General features: G+C 34.4%; 1 pseudogene; it reads left to right on the top strand.

The window, feature by feature from the left end:
- Positions 1-3,047: 3,047 nt before the first annotated feature.
- LOC107030310 overlaps positions 3,048-5,935 on the top strand; it is a 10,657-nt pseudogene continuing 7,769 nt past the window's right edge.

The following is a 5,935-nucleotide window of genomic DNA, read 5'->3' as shown; positions in this document are numbered from 1 at the left end:
GATGTATTCTTCGTTCCAAATTTGTTAGATTATTTATGTTGAAGTGATGATTAAATTTAACAGTATGGATATCATTTTGTGCGGCTATGTAGACTACTGAAATCATGAGAAGAAAGTATGAAGAGAACTAATTCAAAAATATACCTAGAGAACTAACGAAAAACAAAATCGTTTTTTTAAGAGGATATTGGTTGATAGTTGTACTAGTATTAAAAGACTAGTAAATTAAGATATTAGTGTCTTCTGTTGAGTACATATATGATCAGTTTCATCATTCTTTTAGTAGACTCTGGTGCTATAAATAGTATAAAATTATTTAAACAAGTTATATTGAGTCAACACATGTCTAGACTAGACTACTCTTAGTATTGCCCTTCATAAATATCTAGCTCAAAGTTGTAGTTCCTCAAAAACTAATATTTCTCAGCAAAATCTGGTTTTTCCTCTCAACAAACGTGGGCTTATTGAAAATGTAGATGATTTTTTTAAATTATTTTGACACTCTTTTTGACAATATTGACTCTTTCCAGCTGCAAAGAGCTATACTCATAGTCATACATGTTCTACTATTCTAGCAGCATCTTAGTAATGTTGTATTAATTAATAAAATTTACGTATCAATAAATGGACTTATTTAATATCCTGGTGGTTTGGAATGACAATTTTATGGTTTCTCCATTCAATTGTACATTTTCTTATCTAGTTACTTTACCTACCCTTCCATCAAAACATGGATGCAAACATTGATGACATGGTGTATGTAATCCTATATGATATTTGATTGTACATTTATTAAAATAATATTGTATAATAATGTTTATAACCGTATAATAAATGCAGACTTTTTTCTTCTGTACATGATTTTGCATTACAATATATGTTATTCTATTAGCATTAAGTAAGATGACTGTATGATAATGTTTATGACTCTATAATAAAAACAGACCCTATGCTTATATACATGATTTCGCATTACAGTATGACATTCCATTTACATCAAGTAATGATCAATTCTTAACTTTTTTTTGAAAGTCCAACTTCCTGAAGGAGTAACACCATTTATGCATATAACTCAAAATGAATTTTTATGGCGAAAGTGAGTTCAAAGTCTTTCTTTGTTTCTTTTAATGATGATTTTCCTACCATTTAGTTTCATTCTATATTTTGATAATCCTTAAACGTTGAAATTTATTTTCATACACTTGTTGCTTATACTTTCGAATTATTGTTACGCTATCTACAATTGTGAGTACCACTTGGATGACATATTGATTATGGTTGAAACAGTTAGCTAGAGTATCTAAGATCTCGGTACTATAACTCTTCAAAAGAGATTGGTTATAGCAATATTATGTTAACATTATCATCTTTTTAAAAAGAAATAATTGGTTATTGCCATTGTTTTAACTTCTTAGATAGATCTTTCAAAAAGCAATTATAGAAAAAGGATTAAAATTCGATAAACATTGTATCTTCGTTCATATTACACCAAGGATGTCATAGGAGTATGAATTCAATGACAAGAAAATGCCAAGGACAGTGCACCAACAATGTGTTACAATGTTTATAAATATTGAAAGTAGTGGTCTTTTAGAACTTTTATCATAAGCTCAAAAATTCATGTCATGTTTTTATGGGGTAATAACAGTGTAGGACTGTTCTACTAGTGCCACTAGAAAGGGGGGTGTCCAAATTGAATCAAAAGCTACCTGAACACGGTGTACAATTTAGTGGGGCTCGTAAATACTATTGGCAGGTTACATTGGTTTAGTGCTAAAGGTTGGGAAATCCCATCTATCCATATTGGAGAGAAGGGGCGGACCTACGTTGGGTGCAGTGCGTTCACCCGAAGACCCTCGGCAAAAAAAATACACGATATATATAAGGTAAATCTTCTATATTTCTGTAGATGCATATATATTCTTAACCCCATCAATAACACATAAAAGTAGATAGCTCAATGGTAAGACCTCTGAATATTAAGCTGCATGCCCCAACTTCAAATCCTTGCAACAACATTTCTTTAGTTTTCTTTATAGTTTCAGTTTATATTTGTTTTAAATAATCATATCTGTTTTTAAAGCATTTTTTAAAAAAATGTTCCAACAGTGTGGTTTTGAACCCCCAAAAAATTCAAAGGGCCCATATTTACATGTTTATATTTTTATTTTTCGAACCTCCTGAATGAAAATCCTGGGTCCGTCACTATTGGAGAGACCTCCAACTTTATTACGAAGGGTCAAAAAAGAGTTGAAGAGAACTCCTAAAATGCCATAAGTTAAGTTGGCCATTTTTTACGCGGGTCTATTAGCCTCCCTAAAGAAATGACTAATATGGTAACCATGTCAATTAATTTCCTCGCATCTTGAACCATACCACTGATCTTCCATGGTGAGTTCCATTCTCTTTTAATGTTTTTAGTTAACAGCATGGAGTCTGTTTCAACCCAGAAATTAGAGAAGCCTCTATTAGCACACCATTTAAGGCCATAACGAAGAGCTGCCATTTCCACGATGTTACTCGTACCATTTTTTAATTGATGCAGTAAGCAAACATGAGGTTTTCCAATTAGTTTCTGATCAGGCCACCTCCACCAGAACGGACTTGAATGCAACAACCATCACTTTTGAATTTGACAGACATATTTAAAGGTTTTATCCACTTAACGATGGTAGTGGTTCTGTGGTGATGAATTTTGGCATCCAAAATGCAGTGTATATCTCTCTAAAACTCTAAAATGTTAAAAAGAATGTTAGCTTTAGATCTGTGTACAGAAAGCTTAATAACATCAAATTCGTTAGAGCATCTTTATTTTCATCTCTCCTAACAAATTATTGGGGGAGAGCGTGAATACCAAAATTAGAAATAGGGTTCTTTGTTACAGTATTCCCCCAATTGAGGATGCGGATTTTAAGAGACCTATGGGTGAGCCTCACTCCAACTAGACTTGTGATATCACACCAATACACTTCTCTAGCATGTTCACCCTAATAGAATAGGTGATTCACTGTTTCAAAGTTGTTGGTCTCATTATTTGCACCACAACAATGACATCCGGGAATGCTATAGATGCCCTACTTAGCAACTTTCTCATCAGTAGGAAGCCTGCTATAAATAGCTCTCCATGTAGGAGAAGCCATATTAAATGTAATGCTATTATTCCAGATCTTGTTGGTGGCATTATTGTGGTTTCTTTGCTTTCTAATAATATCCCAACCAGAGTGGAGGGTGAAGTGGTTCTAATTGGTGTTTTACCAGATAGATTTTGTCATTTGGGAGGTCTTTCAGAATAATCCACAAGTTTATGATATCGTTCTTTAGATCATTTGGGAGCTCTACTTGCAGAAAATTCCACTTCCATTCACCATTACTAGTAAGAACAATGTCTATCTTCATAGAGATATGCCCTTCATTGTTGGGGTAGAAAATATGTTGCTCCGCCAATGACTTAACTTCACATATGACTTTCTAATGTTGATTATCGATGTACTTAGCCTTCATGTAATCTCCCAAAAGAGAACAAGAGGTTCTTAGGTTGCACCATAGATTTTCCTTGATGTCCATACAAACATCTTAAATTTTCTTTAAATTATCACCACCTATTTCAAAGAAGTAACTCAAATTATCCCATGCAGTCCATTGATGCTTTCCTCCAGAATCAAATGCAGACAAATAGAACTTTGTTGGATTTTGATTTCATGACGAAGCTAATCTTGTTCTTGTTGATATGTTGACCAGATATTTGTTCATTCCTGTCCACAATGTCAGTGATTAGTTTTATATATCTCTTGCTACAATAACAAAAAATAATTGTCTTATCAGCAAAATTTAAGTGATAATTTTAGGACTATTATTGCACATGTAAAAACTCTTGTAAGCAGTGTGATTATGCAGATTCTTAGGCATTTGAGACAACAATTCAACGCTCTGAATTAAGAGGAGGGGGGAAGACGATCTCCTCACTTCAAACCCTTAGAAGAGTTAAAGAAACCATGAAGACCTCCATTGACCACTATAAAAATAAAGTGTTGGAGATATAATTATGGATGAGGTAAAATCAATGTTCAGAGAAACCAAGGTGCCTAAGAACATGGTAGAGGTAAGTCTAGGGTTCCCATATCACCAATAATTTTTTGGGAAAGAATAATAGTTCAAGTAATGGTGCTGCCTTTGAGAAAGATACTTTGATTCCTGCTCCCAAGTCCTAGCTCGAGTGGGAAAAGGTGGAGGATTTGTGACTAAGGTCGCAGGTTCAAGCCCCACACCATGCAAAATGAAGCCCTGTATTTAATTGGAGAAGGGTAGAGGGGTGGGCCCATTATCCACCGAGTTTAGCAGTACGTGATTAGTCCAAAGAGTGGTGGTCACATATGGATTTCATGGCCCTCAAAAAATCTACTTTGCTTCCTGGAGATAATTCAAGAAATGATAGAGATCACTCCATTATTCAAATTTTAGAGATACTTTTACTAAAACATTACACAGGCTGATAGATCTCAAATCAAAAAAAGATTTGGGGTGATCAATTTTAGGAATAAGAACAAGACAAATATTAGTATCGAAATTCAGAAGGATATCACCTGCGAAAAGGCAGTCCCAACTTTATGGAGATCTGAAACAATGATGCTCCAAGTAATTTGATAAAAAATAGCCACTTAGTCTATCTGGTCTATGAGCACTATCGATATCTATGGACATTAAACAATCCTGAAGTTCTTTCAGTGTTGGAAGGGAGAAGAACATATCATTGTCCTCTTTTGTGATGCACCTATGAAGAATATTAAGGGATCTATAATCAGGCTCAGTATTGTAGTAATAAAGAGATTCCTGTAAAATCTTATAGCCCTTTCAGCAATTTTGTCATTTCCTTCTAGGCAGTTGTTGTGTTCATCCATAAATTTCCCAATGTTCGATCTTTTTCTCCTGTCTCTGATGATGTTGAGAAATACACCGTGTTTGAATCTCCTTCAAGACATTTTACCCTAGAATTTTGTTTGAGGATAGACTCTTAAAGTTTGAGAAATCTAGTGGATTCAGCCTTGAACCTAGAGAGATATTGCTTATTATCTCTTGTGTTTTTTTGTTACACTCTTGTCTTCAAAATCTTGAATTTGGATTTCAACTCTTCTAGGTTATTCATAGAGGTCCCCAAAAACCTTTCTAGACAAAGAACTCATAGCTTTGCAAGTCCTCTTGATTTTCTGGTGAAGGATCTACAAGGATTCCTATTGACTTCGTCATTCCAAGAGTTTTGGACTATATCCATGATGTTAGAGTGATCCTCCTATATATTCAAGAATTCGAAGTATTTGTTAGTGGGAGGAGTATCATTATTCGTTTTAATTAAAAGTGAAGCATGGTTCGTGTCACGACCCAAAACCGAGCCGCGACTGGCACCCACATTTACCCTCCTATGTGAGCGAACCAACCAATCTAAACTTAACATTTCAACATATATCAACAGAAAATAATGCGGAAGACTTAAACTCATTAAATAAAACAAATCAACATCTATTAATTCCCTAAAATCTGGAAGTCATCATCACAAGAACATCTATCTCAATTACTAAACTAAGAATGTCTAAGAACAAAAATAACTAAAAAGCTAGTCCATGCCGGAAGTTCAAGGCATCAAGACTCGAAGAAGAAGACCCAGTCCAAGCTAGAAGCGTTAGCTCACCCTGAAGATCCGGTGTCTCGAAGACTTGCTTGATTTACTGCTGAGTTGAAGTTGACGGAACGTTTGCTGCATTCCACAAATAACAAAGAAGAAAACATAAAAGTAGGGGGTCAGTACAACACAAGTACTGAGTAAGTATCATCGGCCAACTCAAAATAGAAGATAATATATATCAAGTAATATCATAAAATCAACTATGATGCTTAACATGTAGCAACAACGAGTACTATATCATTAACAATTTCCACTAAGTTC

This window comes from Solanum pennellii, chromosome 9 (assembly GCF_001406875.1).
Source record: "Solanum pennellii chromosome 9, SPENNV200".
In the NCBI taxonomy this organism is placed as follows: Eukaryota; Viridiplantae; Streptophyta; class Magnoliopsida; order Solanales; family Solanaceae; genus Solanum; species Solanum pennellii.
Note: the sequence above shows the minus strand (reverse complement) of the source record. Positions and strands in the feature narration are given on the sequence as shown.